We start from the raw sequence: 27,157 nt of genomic DNA on the forward strand, positions 1-27,157 counted from the left end.
AACTGGGACCTATACTTCAAATCTTTAATTCCTGCCAGGTCTATTGTGAGACATGCCTCCTGACAATGTTTTGTTCTCATTTCCACTATTATATCCTTCATTAATATATTGTTCATTAATTGGTTGAAAGTGTATCTAAAAATACGGTTAAGCGCCATACGCTGGATTTCAGCACTGGCCCAGGGTATTAATGTGTAGCGAGTTATGGCATGTTTTAACCAATCAATGAACCAAGGAATACCGGTACATTAATCAAGGATATAAGACAAATATTGACTGTTCAGGTGAAATAGTAGGCCCATGGTCTCAAGTCCACCTTCAGGACCAATAGATTCCTCCAGATCCTAAATATAGATCCCGACTACATGTACATACAATGTACTTTGAAAAATTGCAACACGCCATAAAATCCAATCACTATTATTAGTTTTCTAACAATTAGAATTTTATTTATTCATGTAACTGATTCACAAAGTCACAAATTGACTCTTTACTTCAAGTATTGTCAAAATAGTATGGTAACCATAATTACATAACTCACAAACACTGAAACCCAGTAACACTGGTCAAATAACATTTAGAATTAACTGTATCAAACAAGTGTTCAATAACATGTAAATATGCACAATGGTGTTGTGAACAACACTTTTGTACTCGCATCGACTTGAAACTCCTGGAGAACTGTATTAGGGTACAAATATTTTACATGTACTATTATGCTAAAATATCATAATTAACTACCTACTGCTTAATTTAGCACTAATACCACAGATATTTACATACATACCTGTCTGTAGCAAACAATAATGGTAACCAATTTGAGACTACTTACTACCTGGTGATGTTTTGGAAGGTCCAAACAAAGTGTTTAATATTGGCCACCTGAATGCCTATTTTCCCAGGTAGTTCATACTTATTTCTCTATATGAAGAGCTTTGTTTCAAAACCCCTTACATCCACTTGCCCATTTTTGAGAACGCAGCGTAAAGTAATCGTAATAATCTCTGAGATAGAGGGTTTTTCAAAAAAAGAAGTTTTTGGCGGGATGCTTGGGTAGGATGAGCATCCTGCCAAATACTGCTTTTGTTGAAAAACACCTTATATCTGTGATTATTTTGGTGATTTTTTTATGTGTTCTCAAAATTGAGCAAGTGGATGTAAGGGGTTTTGAAACAAAGCTCTTCATATAGAGTTATAAGAAATAGCAAATGTATACGTAGGGCCTGGGCAAAACATGCTTCCGATCTTCCTGATATTTCAGCACAATAGTAGCATGTACCACAGTAAAATTCTCAGAGAGTTCTAAGTCGATCCGATTTAAAAGTGTTTTTCGCCACACCCTAATGCACAGTTATAGCCATGTGAGTTTATTGGAAACATGAGTTATAATTGAAAAGTCATTCATTTCATTACTTCCAATTGGTCTTATAATATTACAAACTGTATTACTATTTTATTAGGTAATTCTTGGCCAAGCTGGAAAATTTTGGCACGCTTGTAACTCCGCGATAAACGTGCGCGTATGTTTTCCAGAAGATTGCAATCACATGCCTTTATTTAATACACTGCTTAGTGCTTACACATTTAGTATGTTACATAGATGCAACATGTACAGTCCAGCTTCAGCTTGGCCGAGAATTACCTAATACACCTATGTGCCAAAATAAGACGCACACCCGTAACCCACACCCAAGTGTGTTTGCTGTCAAACAAGAACCATGCACACAAACATCAAAGTGCAGACAATGTGCCTGGGTTTTCAATTGCTTTTATTTTCCACCTTAGCTTTGTGCATGTTTGTACACACAAATCGCATGCAGTAATAGGCGCCTACTGGGCAACGTGTGGATGAAAAATTAGGAGAATTATTATCAAATGCAGTTTTAAGGTGTTTCTACTACACAAGTTTGGAGTTTTGCAGTGTTTTCATAGGAACATCTGATATCGACTGCAAATTCCCAATGATTGCTTAATTCAAGGTGTACCAGAAATTACACTACATCTCCAGATTTCAATAGAATACAAAATGTTATACTCAGAAATTAAATTGAAAAAAAATTAACACATACTCATAATCCTCTCTTTGGCACTTTGTTGTGATTGATGAAAATATGGGAACAGGGCATTTGCCATATTGTAGTTATTCAATTGAATTGAAAAGTTAAAGCCATATTTTAACATTTGCTGAGGAGGACGCCTCAAAAAATTGTTTAATTCTGGTTTTTACATGATTGTAATGTACTTTAGTAAACAAAGATACCCTTAAAAAAAACCAAGACTTAGGAGGTGTAGTTTTGTCAAAATCCGAGATTTTGAATAGACCATCCTAAATATAAGACAGATTATTATTACGGTGGGATTATTAGTCAAACATGTACGATACGTCTATAACACAGTACGTACACGGTGTGCTTAAATATTATATTCAGCATAGTAACTAGGTAGTTTCACGCCTCACGGCGATCGTCAGACTATTGCGCTGTTGTTGTTATGATCGTTGATTACGGAACCGAAAAAATGTACGCAAAGTAGGCCTACGCGGATAGGCCTACGCGGATAGGCCTACGCATAAATAGACGCATGAATATGAAACATACGCAAAGTAGACCCATGCAGATAGGCCTACGCGTAAATAGATGGATGGGAATTTTGCGTGAAATTTTAATGGTACCGCAAATCAAAAATCAAAACAACAACTTAATTGAGCCTACTTCTTTTTTCTTGCGTGGCAACATTTTGAGATAAGTTTGGATCTTTTGTTTAAAAGGGTGTCTTCAGACATTTTGAGAATATAAAGTTTTTCTTCTAGACAAAGGTTGCATTGACCAGATTCGCGTCTCTTTGTGTTTGATTGTTTAACTATTTCCCAGATAATTTCATAATTGGAATTAGGCCTACTTCTTTTAAGGTTCCAAACATGTTCTGAAGGACTTTGTATGGTTGCGGAATCTATCTTTGAATGGTCCTCCTGAAAGTCCTATGTATACTTTAGATTCTACATCAGATGTTATCCAAAGACCGAGAAAGGAGAGACGGGAAAAATATCACATTTTGCCACATATCAGCCCTCTGCTAGGATCAGGCACTTATTTTGCTAATTGCAAAATCCTTTACATATAATATTAAAGACAACAACAATTTATCGTATATAAAAAGCAAAATTGGCTAAGGCTTCAGCAAGCGTTAAGCATACAAAAGATGCAAATATGGGAAAATAGATAATATATGGAATACCGGTAAATAAAAAGCAACGGAACTGTGTGATGCTACGCAGGCCAATAGCCTTCCAGATGAGGTACCTAAAAGGGGCACATAATATGATTTGAATAGGGTGAATTACGCTATATATTGTAAGGAAGCTGCTTACAAGCAAAAATGTTGAGCAAAAGCTGATAGGGTGAGTTACGCTAAATATTGTAAGGAAACTGCTTACAAGCAAGGAACCTTTAAAAGCAAAACGCTGAAGTCTTAGAAGCATATTTAAATTAAAGATTTGTTCTTTTCCTTTGCTGGAGCCCGCGAGATGTTCCCGAGCATCCTTGTAGCTTTGTAGGAAAATAACCTATATATTTGAAAAGATAATCATTATTGATTCATTACTATTTCTTAATACTTTACAAGCAAGGGCGCCTTATAAGGCTATAATTTGAGTAATTTTTTATATGGAATGTTGAAAATGATCCGCCATCACCCTCTAACACAAAAGTATGCATATCATATATATCAAACATTGTATATATGCTCATTCCTTTTCTGCATTTCCCTGGTTGGAACTTGTGAGATATTCAAAAGCGTTCTTGTAGGAGAGATGCCTATGACTTATGCATTTCTAAATAATATTTATCTTTTGACCAGAATGGCTGACCATAGATTTGCTTTTCCCCATTTTGACCTGGTTGGCCTGCTATACTTGCACATGCCTGTTTTTCTCACCTTATTGATTTTTCCCTTGTATGTTTTTATTATCATTCTAATTTCTTTTCATTCTATGCTTGTCACTTTCTTTTTGCTGTCTTTCTCATTTAATGTCTTGCAGTGCTAGCTACTAGTGCTACTTTTTAACCTTGTAAAAGGGATGTTTTTATGCTCCCGAAACGTCGGTTGTTTTGTCTTTTTAACCCTAAATTTTGGATGTTGTTGTACATATTAAACAGTTTTTAACATTTAAATAATATTTGTAATTACTCAATTGATTGGCAAAATTTATATCGAAAACAATTGATTTTTATGAAAGCATGAATGTTTTCTTCATGCTGCAATTTTTCTTTTACTCCATAAACACAATATATCATTTAAAAAAAAATTTTTATTGATATTTTTGGCCTTACAACCAATTCATATTTTTCCTCAACCGCTTATGGGAGTGGCGGGTGGGAAAATTAAATTTCCGATCCTAGTCGGATGAGAGCTGAATGCGTTGTGATATTTGAAAAAGAAGATAAAGCCAATCTCTCCAAAAAAGGCTTCCTCTCATTGGCTAACGAAAAAACTAGGAGGAATCTGCCATGCGAATGGGCCGCCCACCCATTGCCAAACACGCCGATCGATGACCGCATGACAATGACCCGATTGACCTCCTAGTTCATGACCTGAAAAGTCATTTTAATGGACGCGACCATTCTCGGCATGGGTAAAATGGTTTCTTCAAGACGAGCATTCAGAAACATTATTATAGTAGCTTTGTACACTATTGCTTCAGTCAAGCATTCGCCACGGAGGGGACTATTTTCTTTAATTCTACAGTTGCATTTCCTTGCGGTTTCGGTTTGTTTATGAGTGCTTACTTTGATGATCTTACTATTGTGCGACTTCAGATGATTGACCTCATATTTTTTTTTTTATTTTAACTAACCTTGGTATTATTGCGATTAAATATCTTGTGCAACTTGTGCCCTCGGGGGAAATGCTTGCTTATCACATATAAATTCAATACTAAATAGAATGATACCTCTTAAGTATTTAAATATAACAGCTACTTCATCCTCACTATCTACTGAAGATAGGTCTTGGATTGTTTTGTATTTCATGCACATGGTACGAGGGAGAGGTGATTAATAAGTGCAGTTCAGATTATTAAATGATTACACAGAAAGTTTGAATTGATTTTCTCTTTTCTAGTTTTTCAGTTGAGATCATTTTAATTATCTCTAACTAATAATTAATTAATGTTTAAAAACATTGACAGTCAGCGGTTTCTGAGAATTGAAGAAAAAACAGGGGAAAATCAGCCAATCCGCAGTGTCATCCACTACCTCGGTCTCAGGGGCTTAACACCCAAGCTGGAAAGTGATCACAGTTGGGGAGGATTCCACTTCATACAGCATGGTAAAGAACTGGGCTGTCGAGTTCAAACATGGAAAGGAGAGACTTAACGACCCCTGTCTGGTGAAGCCAATCACTGTCACCACACAAGACTAAACCGACAATTCTTAGAAACTGCTGACTATCAAGGTTTAATTATCTCTCGCAAAAATACTAGAAAAAAGAATTACTTCAAACTTTCTGTGTAATCATCCAGTAAGTTGAACTGCAAACAATATCAGTTACAACTGTAGAGCTCATCTCCTTCTACCTAACCTTAGGGCTTATCAATCACCCCTATTGAAGATAGCACATGAGTAATGCAAAAAAATCTAAAGTGCTATCTTTAGTAGACAGCACCTATATGTAATGCAGAATGGTCTAAGTGTTATCTTCAGTTGATAGCATGTGTGAAATACAAAACAAACTAAGTGCTATCTTCAGTAGATAGCACAAAACTTTGAGACAGCGTGCAACCTGGTGTCAGAAAATTTGGTGTAAACAGATAATGCTCTTTTTTTTTTTAAATGGATACTGATAGTTGTCAGTTTACATCCCAAGCTTTACAACAGTGGTAAATTTAATATCCTAGATTACTAAATTCAAAGAGTTGGCAAAAAACGTTTTTGGTGAAAAAAAATACTGCTCTCCAAGTTTGCATGTACAAATCAGGGTGGTTTTGAAAAGTTTCTCCTACCTTAACCATTCACTTAGCAAAAATAGTTTACCATTATGCTATTCACCTTGTGCTGTTAATACATGCTTAATTTGGCTGCATTAAAAATAAATTTGCATGAAGGCATTTTGCATTATTCGGAAACGCTTGGAATTGCCCATATACCCAATCTGCCAATGCTCTAAGGCCTAAAAAATTGTTTGATTGGCGTAAACTGACCCTATAAATAGGCCCGACCTTGACTTTTTTTTTTTGCAAAAAAAAAACATTAAAAAAAAAATTTAAAAAAAAAGCAAAAAGTTCTAATGCCTTAATTAAACCCAATTTACAGCTTTAAAAGTAAACAAAAATCCCTACCTACCTACCCTTATTTTTTGTTGTTATGCCAATCAAACAATTTTTTTAGGCCTAACATATTCTATAGCCCCAATTTTATGCATTAAGATCATTTAAGGGGGTACTACACCCCTGTCCAATTTTGTGCCTATTTTTGCATTTTTCTCAAAAATTATAGCGCATTGGTGACAAGTAAGATATGTATATTATAGGGGCAAGAACTAATGCACTGGAAATTTGATTTCGGCACAGAGAGCAGTTGTGGAGTCACAGTCAAAAATGAGGGAAAACCAACATTTGATCAATAAATCAATTTAACTACTTGCCTTGAGTTGCTGAATTTTCAGAGCAATAGTTGTAATCCTTGCCCCTACAACATGCATATCTTAATTGTCACCAATGCGCTACAATTTTTGAGAAAAATGCAAAATAAGCACAAAATTGGCCAGGGTGTAGTACCCTTTTAATCACTTGTCATACAGGGATATGCCACTTTGTATGCGTATACTATACCCGGTTCCACAGACTTTGTGTATCCCATTTTACAAATACATAATAAATACATACAGATTGAGGGACAGAGCTCATTTCATAGTCCCTCCCATTCAAGTGTATCTTCAGTAGATAGCACGGTGTTTATTACAAAACAATCTAAATTCTAAAAGCTTACAGGAGCTTGCAGTGATTATAGTTCTGTTCTCGATAGACTATCATAGTTTCAATTCCTTGAGACTAAACCCAAGCTGCCAAACAGCCCTATGATGAACATTCATTCTCAATAGCCCTTCCTTCTTCCGTGTAAGGTATATAGCAAGTGGATGTCGTCAAATGCCCCATCACCTCTACGGAATCTCACGCTTTTGAGACAAACAGCTACACCTCTTGTGTCCGATGCATTGTGATTTTTGTATGACTTAATATGATGATCACCTGTGACAAAATGAAGATTTATGGAAAAGAATAAAATAAGAGTGGTTAGCCCATCTATCTTGCAATCATCAGGCTTTCAGTTCAAGATATGATTTTGTTGTAGTTCAAATGACAAATAATCAATACAAATACTGCTTATTTTTACCTAGAACAATGTACAACTCGGAATGTGGAGTGCATTGTGATGGAAAATAATGTGCAAAGCCATTGGTATTTTGACTGCTCAGTGCAAGTGGGTAAGTGCAATAGCTGAATATTTGGCAATTTACACACAGTATATTGTTCTCATCTACACTTGGCATCTATACCCATGGCAGCTATTGCACTTACCCACTTCTGGCACTGAGCAGTCAATTTGTCATTTGTACATCAACAAATTTGTTTCAAACAAGCCCCACCCTAATTAGGGATGGGTACAGCATTCGCTCCATTAACCGCCCATGCCCCTATAAGCCCACCCACTCAGCGACTTTACAACAAGCAAAATGTGAAATTATTAACCAGCCATCCAAAGTTGTCAAAATACCTCCACTAACTTACCTGCAAATGCCTTTAAATGGCCAAATTTGAGGCGATTCTAACTTCAAAATTGAATTTTATTTGCCGGCAGTTGCCATAAACAGGCAAAATATGGACAGCATTTTATTTTGAGGGCACACTAACTGCGAGTAACTAAATACTATCAGACGGTGATTGATGACTAAAACTATTGATGTGATGGGTTACATATTCTTTAAATGTTGATTTATTTCAGTACAGAAAGAAGAAACTGCTTTGCACCTCCCATATCTGGTTTCTCTTAATATACCGTAAAACCCTGTCTACAAGCATATAGTGTGCTTCTGATGAAAGCTACATTAATCCAGTCGCCATTATGGAGTTTGAGCAAATAAATTACGGATCCAAGCATATACAAACAAAATGTATTATTTTAAGACCGATCTATTGTATTGGTATATAAACACTTGCTTCGAATTAATTAAGATTTAATAAAAAACACTATATGCTTGTAGACAGGGTTTTACAGTATACATGTTTCTATCCATAAATTTTTTTTTGTTATCTTTCTCTTGTATTGCTATTGATGTCCTGAATATTTAGTGTACATTACATAGGCCATTCCTATTATAATTGGCACTTTCCTACTGTTGATGGGGTGAACATCAAGATACACTGCGCACCCTCTACTTACCTCCCACGACCTGATCTATGCCCAAAACGACGTTTTGGACCACAAGAAACCCCCTGTACCACAGAAAAATGTTTTGGCACCCCCGGAAGAACGGGGATGACAACACCCAGGTGTTAGTATCGCCCAACACTAATGATATATCACCCTCACCAATTTGTTTCTTGCGACCAACAATGACGTGTTTACAAAGAGCTCCGATTTCTGTAGAGAAATAACGTAGCAGCGTATCAGTTATCACTTCTGTGGTATTTTCTGTAACTTTAGCAAGATTTTTTCCCCTTTGTGATGTTTTTTTCTTGCTAGTTTGTCGTAGTCTCTGTGACCCGACGTGAGGCCGCCAAGTAAAATAATCATAGGCTCTCACTGGCTCCCCTGGTAATTCCACAGGAGGTCACCGGCGATCTCCCCTTCTGTTCCGCTACTTAAAATTCACGATTTTTTTTTTTTTTTTTTGCGGGGGCAAATGTCAAAACTGTTCCTGTGCGCGCCTTTCAGTAGTAGGGGATCTCGTGTTCATCTTTTTGGATCCTGTGCGCTTTTTCATGTTTTGGGTTCTCTGGCGGTAGAGGTGGGGTGAAACTTCAAAAGTCCCACCAACGCAAAGGTGGAGGGGCTTGGGGACAGAAACCAAAATGCCGCTTCTTCTTCGCAGGAGTCGTCTGGCTCTGCGAAGAGAGTGTCCCTAGCCTGGGAGTTTGTCCTCTGTCCCCTGGGTCATCTAGCTCCAGGAGACCATGTATGAGCGAGTCGGTCTCTCCGTCTGTCCCTAGGTTGGGCAGTCCCCAATCCTTTTGGCTCTGGCCTCCCTTATGCTGGGTGGCTTGCACCCTCACGGCGGCTCCCTGAGCGCCACGGTGTCCAGGTCGAGTACCGTATGGGTGTGCAACCCGCACCCCTGAGCAATGGGCTGGCTCGCGCCCGAGCGGCCAATCTCGCCCTCCCGTGCAGCGGTCGACCTCAATAGTTCCAAGGCTCGACCGTCTAGGACGGTAGAGCGATCTCCGGCGGCAGCCACGCTCAACCGCTCGGATCCAGTACGCTTGGCTCCTGGCCAGACGTGCATCGGGACCCCTCCTCTGCCCTAGCTGCTCCCCCGATGGTTGAACATCCGAGATTCCAGAGCAGTCAATGCTCGGCATCTCAGGCTGAGGCTCTGTCAACGCCATCTCATCACTTTCAGACCCATTGGCGTTAGACCGCATGAACCAACTTATTGCCTTGTTAAGCAAAGATCCCGGTCAGGTGCCCTTGGCGGTAACCCGACCAGTGGGTCAAGGTTTGCCTTTAATGGGCCCGGATCCGCATTCCGATGCGATTAGGCAATAGAAACAAATTAGTTTGATCTTTCGATCGACCATCGATGCTTGGTTGATCCTTATTATTTATAAAATCAATTAATTTACTTCTGTTAGTTGTGATAAAATAGTAATCTGTGTCTGTAGAGTTATTGACCAATATAAATTTAACGTTAATTCTGATTAATTAGTTGATAGTTCATTAATAACAAGCATCGAAGCAGCCTCGACGGTCGATCCAAAGATCGAACATATTTGTTTCTGGTGCCTTAGCGAAGAGGCTAGCTATGATGAGCTTTCAGATGGTTCTCAGACGGAGGTAGAGTCTTCTCGGGATTTTTCGACTCCCCCCAGGGCAGGCAGAGAGGGTTCTGATATCCCTGTTGGGGTTCATCATGCGACCCCATCAGTCGCTTAGCGCCCTTCCCAGTCTCTCTCAGAGCTTCCCGGTCGGGCCACCTCGGTCCAGAGCGTAGCCCCAATCAGGAGCCAACTCGGTGGGGCGGGGTTCCTCAGCCCGACCCGGCTCCACCTGGACAGTACCAGTGGAGTTAAGATCAGTGTCGAGGCTGGGGGACCCTTATTCATTCCCAGCACCGACTCCGGGTTCCGAGGAGGACCAGTTGCGGAAGAGGCTCCTTCGCCTAAGGTCTCGGCTCCCTTTTTTCGCAGCCGTCCCCATCGGACGCTAAGATGCGATTGGAGTTCGAGACGCCCCCGCAACTGGCTTCTGACTTAGGATATGTGGCAAAGCCAGCTAAGCCCCCCAAGTAAATTCTGTTCATCCCCTTATCGTGTGACATCAAGGGCAGGCATTCACCACGTGATAAGGGTGAGGTTGACCGCCTTCCGTGGCTGACCTATATCCAGGTGCCTCAGCAGCAGCAGCTGGTTGCTCAGCATGGTTGTTTGATGTGATCATTTATTATTTAAAAAAAAAAAACATTATTATAATGCTCAATTCTACACTTGAACAGCTATCACACCAATAAACTGTATGTACACATATAATTTGTTGCAATCTTTAACAAAAAATTTCATTTCTATATCAAATTATTCATCTTTTTCTGCTTTCTTGTGGTAATTTTAATTCTATAAACTGCACATTAGTGTCCAAATTGAGGGCCCTATCTACATATATTTTTAATCTAAATTAGCCAAATAATATGATTTGTACCTTTTTACATTTCATGGTAAAAGTTTTTTGAAAATTCTCTTGTCATTTCTTAGTCTCTTTGCTGATGTTCTAATACCATTTTACAAGTAAGTGTCTACCCCTTGAAAAGATGCAAACAAGATTTTAGATAAATAGCGCCATCATTGTTCAACATTTCTTAAAAATGACTCGGTTTTACATGCCATCAAACAACCGTGTCAGCAACCAGCAATTTCAGCAGCAGCAGCAGTACCATTGCATTTGCAGCTGTTATTTCCTGTTACTCCAGACCTCTGGCCCCATTCAAGGGGCAAGAGGCGGCAGGCGGAATCGCAAATGCAATCGCAAGGGAGGGCGAGGCAAGAGTGGCGGTGCCGGTGTAATGACCTATCCACCTATGGCGGACGTGGTCGGGGATGCCGGTTCTGACTCCCTTCCAGGACTCGACCATCCACTCCCAGTGGGTGGTCGTCTCCTGGCATATGCCAGGGTTTGGCGGGGAGTGACCTCAGACCGATGGGTCCTAGATAAGGCTACCAGAGCGAGTACACCTCACGCCCCCATTGGTTCCGAGGGGTTCGAATCACCCCGTCACCGCTGGATCCCTTACAGAGGGAGGCCTTGGTAGAGGAGATCGTAGCTCTCCTAACAAAGAGAGCCATCAGACCTCTTCCCAGGGCCTTCCTTACAGGCCAATACTCCACATCCTTCCTTACCACAAAGAAATCCGGAGAGTGGCTCCCAATCCTCAGCCTGAACGCCTACATCAAGGCCCCGCGTTCTCAGATGGAGACGCTGCGGGTGGTGTTATCTGTCCTTCAGCCAGGCTGGTGGGGAGTCACCCTAGATCTGAAAGATGCATACCTCCACGTACCAATCCGTGAGTCAGACCAGAAATGGCTTTGCTTCATGTTCGACGGTACTGCTCTGCAGATCAGGCAGGCAGCATCGGTCCAGGCCCTCATAGATCTGGTTCCGGGCTGCCGGCTACGCATGAGGAAGATACAGTTGTACTTCCTCGGGTGGTTTCGAGCCTGGCACCAGCCTCAGGATTCCGGTCCCTTGGCATCTTTTCCCCTGCCTTATTTCCTGGTGGATAGGTCAGCCGAGTGTTCCCGGAACCTCGTCCTACCAACGTCCTTACCTCGGATGCATCCGTCAGGGTGGGGAGCAGGCTCTTCAGGCGGTGGTCGAGGACTCAAGCTCAGAGACACATCAATCTCCTCGAGCTGTGGGCCATTTTCTTCGCCGTCCACCAACGGGGGTCTCTATCCTGCCTAGGACCAGTTTCTTGACCAAGAACCAGACCATGTCATTTACTCCTTCCCTGGTGTTCCTCCCTGATCTGGTAATGGTCGCGGAGCAGGCGGAGAAACCGTCATGCCCCGCTAGGGCCCTTAGTTCGTACTTAAAAGTGTACCGAGAAGATCAGTGGGGGCATCAGGCAGCTTTTCATCACTTCGGCCACGCCATTTAGGCCGGCCGCTAGAAGCACCATCAGCCACTGGGTTGCCTCCGTCATCTGTTGCGCCCACCAAAAACATCATGAATGGATGACGGGTCCTTAGACACAGTCACAGGTCTTAGTCAGGTGTCGCGAAACTCGGTCCCAAGCGGCCTCTTGGGCTTTCCATTCTGGGATGTCCCTGAGGGAGATGCTTGATGCAGCTGGCTGGAAGAGCCCCACCACCTTCCAGTCTACCTCAAGGACGTCCTTGCAAGTCGTTTAGCTGTAGGTACTTCAGCACTGCTTGCAGGCTGCCAGGGATCGGATCGAGGATGTTAGGCCAGTCTTGGGTTGGGTGGTTTTTGTTATGGTTGAGCGGAGTTTGCACTGGGTGCCCTCCTTACTTCTCACAACTTTCTTCCACCTCCTTGCTCTCAGTGGTATCCTGTGCATAGATCAGGTCGTGGAAGGTAAGTAGAGGGTGCGCATGTGTATTCCCCTCTCAGAAGTGAGAGGGACATACACAAGCGCACTATACTTACCTCCCACGACCTGAGCCCTTCCCGCGTTTTATGCGTTCCACCCCTCAAGAAAGTCATACGTTCTCACGTAGAGGGTCGCAAGAAATGTGTGTTGGTGAAGGCGATATCTCGTTAGTGTTGGGCGATACCTACACCTGGGGCGTTGTCATCCCCGTTCTTCCGGGGTGCCAAAACCTTTTCTGTGGTACAGGGGTTTCTTGTGGTCCCAAACTTCGTTTTGTGCATAGATCAGGTCGTGTGAGGTTAGTATTGTGCGCTTGTGTACAATGATTATGTATGTCCCTCTCACTTCTGAGAAGGGAGTCAAGAATGGTATCATGTGATCAACGGTAGGAAAATGCCGATTATTTTGTAGCCAGTACAGTTAGTTACTCTATTAAAAGCCCCTGGGGGGTGCATTTTCAAAAAGGAGGGCACTTATTGGAGGTCTTTTTTACAACAACAATTCACAAAAAAAGGTTTAAAGCCATATTATAACATTTGCTGAGCAGGATGCCCTCAATATTTTTCAAAATTCTGTTGTTTTACCCAATTATATTGTACTTTATTAAACCAACATACCCTGCAAAAATCAAAATTCGAGATTTTGAAAAAAATGCAGGAACTGTGTCTTATTATTACGATGAAAATATTAGTTGAACGCATATGCGATGTTCATAACACAGTACGTACATGGCGTGCGGGACGGTGATCTACACAGCAAAAGATCGTACCGTAACACGACCGAAGGAGTGATACGTATTGGCGATATCGGCGCTGGTAGTAAATTCCAATTTTCTTTGCTTTGCCTTAGTTGTTCCGCTTAAAATTAAAAGAGGATATATCTGACAGTAAAAGCTAACATTTTTTGGCAAAGAAATACTAATCTATTTTGTATGAAAATGTTATAATATGGCTTTAAGCTTAAAAATCACGCCAAAATGACAAACTATAAACTTGGGATCAATGACTTCCGGTTCACATCTGGGTTTGCGATGTCAATTTTGGCAATTAACGATCGTGTGTGGGCAGTGGTAAGCTTACCAACGCAAGATAGCATGGAAATTTCACAATTTTTCTCCAATGTTTCGGTTGAAAAAAATGATGGGGCATTGATGGGGTGGGGGGCAAAAAATAGAGAAAATACGGAATACCTTAAAACCTCGTCTACAAGCATACAGTCAGCTACCTGCACAACAGATTCTTTTGTTCTGCAAGGCTCACTCAGTCATTTAATGAGGCAATACAAACGATCGAAATTGGTGTTGAAATGAGCAAAATTTTGAGTTACACCTTTTCAGTGTAAAAAATTTTCTCAGCCAAATGAAAAGCAATAATTTTAATTTTTTCAGTAAATGGCTGGAAAAACTATAATGCTTGATACTGATTTTTTTTATAATCCTGGTGTTAAACTTAGGCCTGAAATTCAGTCATTTAGTGTAAGATATTCGATTTTTATAGGCTTCAGCTCGGGTCATGAGCTTTTTCTTGGATCAACCTTTTAGCTTTTCAAAGTAATATAGTTCGCTAATGAAGGATTTTCCCCAACTTTCTAAAGCACATCACCGTGAGCTATATATCATAGTTTTGTCAGAATTTCAGTTTTGATTTCACCATCTTTCACTGTCGGCTGAAAAAATTTCTAAATCAACACGTGAAATCTAAAGGCTAGTACTAGCATTGTGGATCGATATCCCTGGGTTTAATAGGAATACCGGCATGGCTATAGTGTTGCCAGAACTTCAATATAGCAAAGAAATTCCCAGACCTATAGCGCTCCTACTGATCATGTTTAACCAGAACACCCAATTGGGGATTTAATCGCTGGTCGGGCAATTTGCTTTCAATGAAAAATTGACCTGGATAACAACAAAGGAAATATCGACTATTTATGCTGGTTGCTCTCGAGATAAAAAAGTACTCACCATTGCCTACTTTTACTTAGTTTGACATTTTCGGATCATGAATGGAAAAAGGGTAAAACAAAAACGGAAATTCTGACAAAACTATAACATATAGACCCACACGATGTGCTTTACAGAGGTGGGAAATATCTTTCTTTAGCAAACTATGTTAGTTTGAGACGCTAAAACATGAATTCCGTAAAAAAGCTCAAGAGAGGCTAATTCAAGGCCTATAAAAATCAAAAATATCACACTAAAAGACACAATTTGATGCTTAATTTTAACACCAGGATTTTAAAAAAATGTATATCCAAGCACCAAGTTTTTAACTGACATTACTGAAGAAAAAAAAAATATTGCTTTATATTTGACCGAGAAAATTAATTTCATAGCAAAAAGGTGTATCTCTGAATTGTGCTGATTTTTACATGTATCGATCGACTTTTAGCGCGACTAAGCATTTCTAAAGAATTGGTTGTCCAGGCGGCAGACTGCATATATGGTGGATTTTGATGAAAGCTTAATACGAAAATAATGAAAAATATGACAATACAATAGATTGTCTTACAATAATACTTGGATGTATACGCTGGTATCGGTAATATCTAACTTTGTCGATGGATAGCGACAGATTAATTTAGCTTTCATCAAAAGCATTCTATATGCTTGTAGATGAGGTTTTATGGTAGTACAATGTACAAGGGAGCACAGAGATTGCCCTCCCCCAAGGTATAATTGGCTTGCATTTCAATTTCTTACCTGTCATGTAACTTGTGGTCAATATGCTGTCATCATCTGTCAGAAATCACTCTACATAGACTTTCCTTTGGAACATTAAGGTTCTTTTTGCTGTATTAACAAAAAATACAAATCAACAAAGAATAATGAAGAATTATCTCTTTGAATAAACAAGGTGGTAAGAACCTGCTCTGCTAATGAACAAAAAAAAACATGCGAAACTGTTATACAGATTCTGTATAATTAAGAGACACATGCCTATTACATGTACTTGGCAATGAAAGCAATGTTCAACAGTTTTAGTCACAGGTTTTAAGAGCCTATGCAGATGATCCTATACATTGTATTAAAAGATATTAACTCTCTCCATAGAGTAACTAAATTCCAGTCCATACTCGCCACAGGTGTTCTCAGGGTTTCTCCTGCTTCTAAAACTGGACTTTCTTTTTACTTACGATTGTAAAGTTTTGGACCAATTGAAGGTGAAGCGGAGGTATGGTACGGGAAATTATTGTGCACGAAGTGTCATACGTGGGTGTATACGCAAATTGCCTTTATACGCATACCTCCCGATACACGCATATCGTGTTTGCGCATTACGCTCTCACTGACTAGATATAAAACGTAAATATGCACTCCTGCCTAGCTATAAAAATATATCAGGTTAGCAGTGTTCTTTGATGTTTCCCTTACACAGCGTCATCATCCCTATATCTTTGTGTCAAATATTTTGAAAACAATTAAGGCTAAACGCAGGTTATTTAGGGGTGGTTCCCACTATTTGGTAATAATAATAATAATATCCACGCTTTCTGAATACTCCAAATACCCAAAGGGCAGTGCAAGTTGACCTCAATGCTGAGTGTGACAGACAACAGGCCCGGGCTGATCCCCTGCTCTTTACGAAAAAGGCCTGCAACTTTTACATGTCCAGATATTGCTCTTCTGGTACATGGGACCACCATTTTACATGACCCTCCGAACCACGGCATGCTATGCACCCATTGTGGTGTCTGCACGTTTAGGGACACAATGAGTGGGATAGAGGATAAATGAGAAAGCTCATGATCTTACAACCTTCCGACCAATAGCCTAGCACACCAAACTACATGACCACCCTCTACCTCTAGGCTAATACTGTAGCCTTCTACAGGGTGGACTAAGGATGACCACCATTTCCCTTCTCCTCTGTTCATCCGCCAGTGGACTGCCGTTGACTTTGGAGGTCGTAATTAACTCATCTGCCTTCACTACCGATGCTAACTGCTGGTGCTAGCTCGCTAGATCCGCCGTTGGTCTTCGCCATAACCCTGGCCAGGGAGGCTAAGGGCAGTGCTTGCCCAGGGCACCGCCCCCCCCAAGTCTATGGAAAGGGGAGGGGTGACTCACTGTTCCTCCATGGGCTGCCTTAAAAAGGGTCCCATGCCGTAACATAAAATATGGTAACATAAAATATGACGGTTTAAAAATTAATTTGTTTTAAATGTTACTGCAAATGTAGAAGGCTACTTTTTTGTATTTTGTAGAGGAGATTCATACTCTTGTTTAACGGTTTAGTTGAGACTTGTATCTTCTATACTTCTTGAGATATAAGTTTTTGAAATTTGACATTTTTTGAAAAAAAATCAGCATTTTTTGACAAATTTCTGCATTTTTGTGTGTATATTACCTATTCTTCACAACTATTTAAAAAAAATGTGTTTATGTTATTGTAGAAAGCTAATTTTGGTATGAATATTTTGAAAACATTTCAGGCTAAATAACATAGGTTATTTAGGGGTGGTTCCCACTATAGCATTAAAGTTAAAGTAGGTCAAAGTTGAAATTATAGGCCATGTATGCATTTTTGCATAGTATGTTTTTGCATTCCCTATTGAATTACACAGTTAAGTATTTGAAAAGTCTTCATTTTTCTGCGTAAAAATGTAAACTCACAACCAAGGATTTGAATATGTTTCCGTTTTCATAGAAGGCTATTTTTTGGTTTATTTTGTAGAGGTGACTTCAACGATTAATTCCAGTTATTGCTTAGCAAGATGTGAGGGAGGGAAGATCCCCTTAGGATCGCTCTAAATTGGCCTAATGTTCAAACTTGAAATTTGGTAACATAAAATAAAACCGTTGTAAAAAGTTTGTAAGTAATATGGAATCTGTGGCCAAAAAACGAAAATTTCACTTTGACCCCCCCTCCACTGGGATTTTTTTTACGGGAAAATCAGTGGAGGTGTGCAGGAACATGACTCAACATGTGAGTATACTTCTATTGGGAAAAATAAAGTGATTTGCGAAAAAACAGGAAAAAACTAACTTTTAATGTGATTGGTCAGAAGCCAATAGCGACTGCTTGGTTACCATGGCAACGGTTTTATTACCTTCATAACATGGCCAACATATCCCTACATAAGCACAAACTCACTTGAGATTGTATCATGAAAGGTTTTGGAGATATTTGCAAAAATGTTGGAATTCATGATTTCCCTAAACCTTGCCTTTCGAACCACCTTAAGCCAACGCGCACACTACGTCAACTGTTAGTTGCGCCTAAAGACAAAACGGACAAAAAGGACGCCACGGGTCCCAGATATCTGATTCCTTGCCAGGGTCAGACCACCCGGGCCCCTGCTCGAATCATACATAGGAGAGACAGGCAGGTCTCTAAAAACATGTTTCCTTGAGCATAGGCGGCCTAGCTCCACCTCGTCCGAGGTATCTCAGCACATACACATAGAGTCCCCAGGACATCACGTGGACCTAGAGAAAGTGCAGATCCTCGACAGAGAACCACGGTACTTCGAAAGAGGAGTCAAAGAGGCCATTCACATCCGGGCCAACCAACCTTCTTTGAATAAGGACGGGGCGCTACAACTTAGCAAGAGTCTACGATCCAGTTCTGACGCCACAAGTCAAGAGTCGCAAATCGACCAAATCGAACTGGATCAGTCTGCTGGAGAAGGTTGTAGTCTTAACAACCGAAAATTTCAGGTGAGCAACTTTATGTGTTGTGAACAAAAGTTCAATTCTTCATTTATTTAAAAAATGACTTTACATAGCCATCAGCTTATATCAGTAGATAACAATGACTTCATATGGCCATCAGCTTTCTTCATTAGACAGCACTGACTTTACATAGCCATCAGCTAACCTCAGTATATAGCAATGACTTTGCATAGGCATCACCTATCTTCAATAGATAGCAATGTCTTCACACAGCCATCAGCTATCTTCAGTAGATAATAATGATATCTTTAGTAGCTATAACAATGACCTCATATAGCCATTGGATCTCTTCAGTAGATGGCAATGACTTCACATGGCCATCAGCTATTTTAAGTAGATAGCAATGACTTCACAGAGCTATCATGGGTAGAAGCTAGACATTTTGCCACCGTGCCATTTTGCCCCCCCCCCCATTTCTAAATTGGCAAAGTTGACGATTGATATAGGGCCCTACCCTAACCCTATCTGTAACCCGAATCCCCAAGCCATTACCCTATGTCCCTAACCCTAACTTATACAGTGGGTAAGCAGTAGCACTATATAGCACTATGTAGGGGGTGATATGGTAGGGAGGTAAAATGTCCTGTTACCCTTTAGTAGATAGCAATAACATACAGCCATCAGGTAACCCCAGTATACAGCATTAACTTTACACAGTCATTAGCTATCTTCAGTAGATAGCAATGAGTTCACATAAATATCAAATCTTCAGCAGATAGTAAAAACTTCACAAAGACACCCACTAATATCTCTGACTTCTCTGTAGTCAGAAGGGTCGCTTGTCCGAAGGTTCTCTAGTCCGAAGGTTCTCTAGTCCGAATATAGAATAAGGGTTAGGGTTAGTAGTGTTAGGGTTAGGGTTTAGGGTTATGGTTATGGTTAGGGTTTAGGGTTAGGGTTGGGGTTTAGGGATTGGGTTAGCGAGCCTTATTCTATATTCGGACTAAAGAACCCGATATTCGGTCTAGCGAACCTTTTTCAGAACTAGCGAATGGTAAATTACGTGTTCGGACTAGCGAACCTTTGAACTAAGGAGCCTTCGGACTAGGAAACCTGCGGACTAGAGAGTTGTCATCTTAATATCAGTATATTTATTATTTAGCAGTTCAGCATGCAGGGGGCGGAATGGTAGGGAGGCAAAATGTCCTAACATTAGCAATAACTTCACACAGCCATCAGGTAACCCCAATATACAGCATTAACTGTACACAGCCATTAGCTATCTTCAGTAGATACATGTAGGAATGACTTCACATAAATATCACCTATTTTCAGCAGATAGCAAAGATTCACACAGCCATCCATGAATATCAGTAGGTAGCACTGACATCACATAGCCATCAGCTATCTTCAGTAGATAGCAATGACTTTACAAAGCCATCAGTTATCTTCAGTAGATAGTGACTTATCATAGCCATCAGCTAGATAGAAATGACTCCACATAGCCATCAACTATCTTCAGTAGATAGCAATGACTTCACATATCCATCAGCTAACCTCGGTAGATAGCAATGACTTCACAAAGCAATCAGCTATAGTAGATAGCAATGACTTCATATAGCCATCAGCGTTCTTTAGTAGTTGGCAAGGACTCCATATTAGATAGACATCAGCTATCTTCAGTAGATAATGACCTCACATATACATTACCTAACTTCAGTAGATAACAACATGACTTCATAGAGCCATCAGCTATCTTGAATAGTTAGCAATAACTTCACATAGCCATCAGCTAATCTCAGTAGATAGCAATGACTTCACATAGCAATCAGCTATCTTCAGTAGATATTAATGACTTATCACATCAATCAGCTATCTTCAGTAGATAGCACTGACTTAACATATCCATCAGCTATCTTCAGTAGCAAGAGGACCCCCTTTGAGAGATGCGAGTCCTATATTATTGGTAAGATTCCAATTGTCAAACCTCTTAGTATCTCACAATTGGTCGTTTTATTTTCTGTTCTGCCAAACCTCCAGATGATTTTATAAAGGAGCATAATTTGGTTAATTTCTAGTTTATTTGGTTTGGAAACCCTGACAAAGGATGGCCTAAAATGTTTTCTGGGATGTTGGTAGGAATGAGAACTTATTCAGCATATATTATATAAAATAATTAACATTTCTTGGACACTATACAAATTGATGAACAATAAACAGTCTTCCCATTCAGATTAGGGTAAGGTCACTGTATCACTTTAAATACCAAGATAGTACCCAGTAGCATATACAGCCCTTTTTAAACGGGCATGCGCCTCCCCTGGTATCAAAAAAAGAGAACAGAAATTTTAGAAAAAACAGAAGCGAAACGCCTGTGTGCATGTAATTTTGACAAAATTAATCTCATACCGTATTTGACCATTTCAGCGTTTTAAAAAAGCAAATTTAGGCGCGCTTCGCACAAATTAGTTCAATTTAAGCTTCAATATGTTGTATTTACACGTTTCATGATCCTTTCTTAGCTCACCAAGAAATTCATGCCCCCGGTTGCTGAAGTTCTGTATACGCCTGGTTCCAGTAAAAATCTGGATATAGTTGGCTTCAGTATTTACTCACCTTAATATTGTCATCATCTATGACCTGCCAAAATGTTTGAATCGTGCATTTCAGTCTAGTTTGTGCCTCAGATATGTCTGTTTAATGTGTCTGTGAATTCTATGGACCTTGATGACTGCCTCTGCCTTTGTGAAATGTCTTTTCTGCGGTGAAAAATAATGTGTACCTTGTAGAGTTGACCTCTTGAATGAAGATGAACATCCGTCCAGCTGTAAGTGCTAATACTACATGTAAGTCCTGGTGATGAACTTGTAACATACATTGTATCATACGTGGTCTGGTTTTCTGCTTGTAGGACTGGCAGGTCTGTTGTCATAGGCTTAAGAATATGTTGCGGTAGCGTAAGAACATGTGCAGCTGCCAAACCTATATACATTGTAGCCATGTAACCCCTCCTGATGGGCATCAGCTATGAAGATAAAATAAAGCAAAGTTTGTAAGCTCTCCAAACAGCCATAAATAATTAAATGTGCCTGAATAAAAAGAAAGAGAAATGATAAAATTACAAAATCAATCTATCAATCTCATTGTTTGTGGACATTTCCGCAGTTCTTTGTTAGTGACCACGACTACTCAAGCAAAGTCACATGCTTTGTGGCTGGCAATAGGCTATTCTTGGGGTTTGCACTGCAATTTGCCACAAGTTTTAGTGTCTATTAACTTATTGCTTCAATTTGCTTGAGCAGTTTCGGACCCAATGTTAGTGTGTTAGGGGCAAGTCTTGAATGGTCCTTTGATATCGAAAGACACCAAAACTACACAAGTTCGTCAGGCGGCCGTACAAGACCCTTGCGCCAACTATTTAAAATAAACTGGTTATGGAAATGTGTTAGTTCTGAAACAGATCCACCATAATGGGGAATCAAAACAAGACGAATTAATGGTGGTCGATCATCAAACATGGAAAACCAGAATTACGCGGTTCTGTGGCCCCCAAACAATGGTGTGTAAATAACAAAAGTTTGCAAAATTATACAAATAATATGCAAATAAGCTCATTATTATGTATGTACATAACATGACACACTATACAGCACAACAGGTCACCATATATACTATCACAATACCAAGTTTAATATAATATATTGGATGGCTGAGCATGATACCATAACATATCGGATGAGTCATAAAAATATCGGACGAGCCAACGGCGAGTTCGATATTTGTATGACTCATCCGATATGTTATGGTATCATGCAAAATAAGCCATACAAGTATTGTCATTATTAGGCTTTCTTAACTCCTAATAACCCTGAAAACATAATAATGAAGTTGATCGGTTATTGTGTTTAAAAGGGCATTTTGTGATCCACAGCCTCAATCCCCCCACTTTTCTGAAAAGTTGAGATTTTTATACCACTGAAAACCTCTGGCTACACATTGTTTATGTACCAAATATTTCTTGCAGATTAATTCGTTCAGCAAAAATATCATCAAATTCGAAAATCACCATATACCAACTTAAAAGTTGATCGGTTGTGTTTTTAAAAGCTGCAGAGTGGATTAATGAAAATGTAGGCAAAACATGCAAATAAGCTCATTTAATAAATATGCAAATAATATGACACAAAACTATACAGCACATCATACCACCATATCCAATCACCATATCGAGTTAAAAATTGGTGTGGTTATTGCGTTAAATTTGCAGAGTGGATTAATGAAAATGAAGGCAAAATATGCAAATAAGCTCATTAATATTCATAAATATGCAAGTAACACAACACAAAATTTTACAGCACATCAAGCTATGGTTAGCTACTATGACCAATCACCAAACCAAGTTTTAAGTTGATTGATTATTGCGTTCAAGCTGCAGAGTGGATTAATGAAAATCAAGGCAAAATATGCAAATAAGCTCATTAATATTCATAAATATGCAAGTAACACACAAAACTATACAGCACACCAGGCTACCATATCCTATCACCATACCAAGTTTGATATAATATTGGATGGCTGAGCATGATACCATAACATATCGGATGAGTCATATAAATATCGCACGAGCCAACGGCGAGTTCGATATTTGTATGACAAATCCGATATGTTATGGTATCATGGGAAATAAGCCATCCAATATTATCATTATTAGGTTTTCTTAACTCCTAATAACCCTGAAAACATAATAATGAAGTTGATTGGTTATTGCGTTCAAGCTGCAGAGTGGATAAATGAATATATAGGCAAAAATGCAAATAATAAGTTCATTAATATTCATAAATATGCAAGTACACTGTAACACAATACAAAACTATACAGCACACCAGGCTACCATATCCTATCACCATACCAAGTTTGAAGTTGATTGATTATTGACAACACAAAACTATACAGCACATCAAGCTATGGTTAGCTACTGTATGACCAATCACCAAACCAAGTTTGAAGTTGATTGGTTATTGTATTCAAGCTGCAGAGTGGATTAATGAAAATTATGAATTTATATTGCTCAATGCTCAATTGGAAGACAATAATGAATTGATACCAAATAATGAATAAGGGACTGTGCAATAATTATGAGCCCTGGGGAGGGAAAAATTGGGGAGGGTAAAATTGGGGGGGGCAAGAAATTTTGGGGAGCCAAAAGGGGGGGCAAGGGAATTTTGGCACATTCTTGGGGCACCTTTTAAATAAAAGACTCTAAAAAGGCTTAGGAAAACAGTACAGAAACGCTTTAATATGCAAATTTTCCTGCTTGCTGCACTCGCAACATATACATGTAGACCATTTAAGGTTTGAAAATTGGGAACCCAAAAATTTGGCATGTGTACAAGGGGGGGAATATTTTTACGGGCCGGGGGCGATTTTGGCAGGCTGTTCGGAGGGGGGCTCATAATTATTGCAGAGTTAGAGAATAAATGATAGGATTTTGTCTTTTGCCTATACGTATGTATATCGTGTCATAACGGATGGGCTGGCCAATATTTTGAGTAGTGGATGCCGGCGCACACGATATTGGATAGGCAAAAGACAAAATCCTATCTTTTATTCTCATTCTTATTCAGTTTTAATGTAATTTTTGCAAGAAAAACTGCCTTTTTTCAGACAAAAAAAGTTACTTAATGTGATTACATCCCCGTTGTTTTAAATGAACGAAACCATCACGAACATCTAAGCCGCCGAATCGCGTTCTTAGTTCTCGCATGTGTATTACGCGAACGCATTATCGTGTGATCATTGAGGAGCAACAAGCGTGCCGCCGTTGCGTGGCGGCGCGCGCCCTGACTAATATCACTGACAACTATTTAGAGAATAAATGATAGGATTTTGTCTTTTTGATAAATAAATATAAGCATAACGTGCTGGGGTAGAGCAGGTATCCACTACGATAAAAATATTGGCCAGCCTATCCATTATGACACGATATTGGATAGGCAAAAGACAAAATCCTATCATTTATTCTCATTCTTATTCAGTTTTAATGTAATTTTTGCGAGAAAAACTGCCTTTTTTCAGAAAAAAATAAAGTTACTTTTGTGAGGACATCCCGTTGTTTTAAATGAACGAAACCATCACGAACATCTAAGCCACCGAATCGCGTTCTTAGTTCTCGCCGACGTGTATTACGCGAACACATTATCGCTACGATCATTGAGGAGCAACAAGCGTGTCCGCCGCTATGTGGCGGCGCGCCTGACTAATATCACTATCAACTATTGTGAGATATTATACACCGAAAACCAATCAAATTACGTGAATTCTTTACAAGACGCACCCATTGAATAAGAATGTGAGATATTATACACCAGAAAACCAATCAAATTATGTGAATTCTTTACAAGACGCACCCATTGAATAAGAATCCCTAATGAATTCTTCCTCGTCAAATTTTTCAAACTTCCCAACAGGAAACTCAAGAATCAATTGCAGATGACCTACATTTGTAACGGGTCATTCTAGGATTTACATTTTTTATTAATGAAGTTACATGTTGTTTTGAGGAATAACAGGGGAGTTTATTTCAACTAGTGGTGTAGAATCGCAAGGTGAGTGAATTCGTGATGAGCTTTTCTTGTTCCAACGATCCGATAGTAAAATACGGGACGTATTGGCTGTAAAGGTCTTACGCATGCACGGTGGTGTTCTTGAATTCGCTGGTATCGTTTCAGAATGTCTTGGTATGTACTTTCTCATGCCATGGTAATATCACGCCAAGGTACAAAAAATGTAGTAAATGTCACGTCAAGCTAAATTTTGTTGTCCATAACCTCCCCCTCCCCACATAACCTGAAATTTACTTCACTCATGACGAGTCAGTTGTAGTCCAACTACAAATTTCTCAAGTTGTAGAACCTTCTGTGCAAGTGACTCAGGATTTATTATTGCATTCTGGTAAAATTTTAATAGTGACAACCTGTTTGACCCATCCATACATCATGTGACATATTGCTCAATATCTGTATGTGATTGTTCATAATCATATTTTGTGATAAAAAAATTACGGTATTAGAAATGTGTTACCTCGTTACCTCCTCGTTGATTTCCAATCACTTGCCAAGATTTCTTCATGCTGTGGACCCACCATGCAATTAATGAATAGAGACACTTGCACTGGAGTTTCAATTATTGGAACTGAGTACGAGTTGAGTATAACGAGTGCACGCAGAATTAAAAAGCATGACATTCATGACAATTGACATTGTGATTGTTCACCGCGAGTGACAACAATTGCCAGATGTAAACCAAATGAATTTTCGCGTTTTTCTTGTTCTTTACTCACATAACTGGATGTTAATCTTTGTTCACAATTCCTTTATAATGACAGGGCTTCAGTTCTTCTTTGGCTGTAGTGCAAAATGAGGCGATTTCTGACCATTTTGTTAACAACATTACAGCGACGAAAACATGTGATTTTCCTAAAAATTGTCCTTGCTATCCGCAGCCCGTACCCAAATAATGAACTGTTTAAGGGCGCACACCACTAAATTAGATTTCCTAGAATATAAATCGTTTAAAAATCGGAATTTTGAAGAAAAAAAAGCGGGCGACCTCCTCAGCATATTTTACAATATTACTGTAAATATATATTTTTTTCAATCATGAATAGGCCTATATATCTAACTTTAGGAGTGCCTTTTTAATTTTTTTTAAATTTTATATACTTTTTACAAGTTTTCACCAAAATAAATTTGAGAGTTATTTCAACATATTGTTCGGCTTCTTTAATATAATTGGTAAAAACTATTAGTTTTCTTCACTGCGCGTGTCAACTTTCGTGTACATTTGCTAAGTGCACAACAACTGTCGCACATTAATGCGCATTCACAGCACGCCATTCTACATCAATACACGATGTTATGAGTCTCATTTTTTTCAATTACAAACCAAACAAAGTATAATTTGCACTATTATTCATGGACGAAAAAGATGACAGACCGTGTTCAAGCAGTCAATGCATCACTGACCCGATGAGGGTCAATTGTTCCATGAAATGCGACAAGCAAAACTGCTACGCACTTACCGCATATTTTTATGCTGGCGTGATTACACACGGCACGATCGAACAATCGGCCAAAATTTGTACAAAATGCTACTAAATGATGATAATTCCAGTACACAATTTGATTCCTGAATGAGCTCAAACTGGCCTATTCGGCACAAAGCGCGAAATACTACATGCACATCAGCACCGCTATACATGACTTGAAATCCAAGGCCTATTGCAAAACTGCAGTTGCATACAATTATGATATGATCATATGATAGCATAAATGTACTCACTCACAATGCATTATGCTTGACACGTACATGTGCTGCAAAGTACATGTTAAACGTGTAACATCTGTACAATGATATAAAAGCTTTTTGAAAATAATAACTATGCTGTGGGCCTACTTGACTGTATTACAAAATACAGTCAAGTAATATTGTAAACTACCGTACTCAAACCTTGTTTCACCTTGAGTTTGGTATATATGTAGCACGACGTCCAGTACCTTTATGCAGTCGGGACGTCATCGGAAGAGGTGCTTTATAATTTTTGTAAATCAAACTACCGTATTCATTCCATTTATCGCCCAGGGTGCTTTTAAGTAGTCATTTTACATAGGCAGTTATTTTTTACACTGTTTTCATAATTACGTGTAAAATGTCCAATAACAAATC

The 27,157-nt window shown here is 39.4% G+C and overlaps 1 protein-coding gene and 1 long non-coding RNA gene across 2 annotated transcripts in view; one reads left to right on the top strand and one right to left on the bottom strand.

Moving 5' to 3' along the window:
• The window catches only part of LOC140142344 (uncharacterized), a 209,518-nt gene that overhangs the window by 104,260 nt on the left and 78,101 nt on the right, over positions 1 to 27,157 (top strand). The gene's annotated exons all lie outside the window — the stretch shown is intronic.
• On the bottom strand, positions 6,756 to 25,919 carry LOC140141797 (uncharacterized). The gene is made up of 4 exons (XR_011857454.1): positions 25,773 to 25,919; positions 21,050 to 21,458; positions 15,518 to 15,607; positions 6,756 to 7,243 (listed from the first exon to the last, which is right to left on the bottom strand). It is a non-coding gene; the product is annotated as an uncharacterized lncRNA (long non-coding RNA).

The sequence above is a fragment of the Amphiura filiformis genome, chromosome 20 (assembly GCF_039555335.1).
Source record: "Amphiura filiformis chromosome 20, Afil_fr2py, whole genome shotgun sequence".
Lineage (NCBI taxonomy): Eukaryota > Metazoa > Echinodermata > Ophiuroidea > Amphilepidida > Amphiuridae > Amphiura > Amphiura filiformis.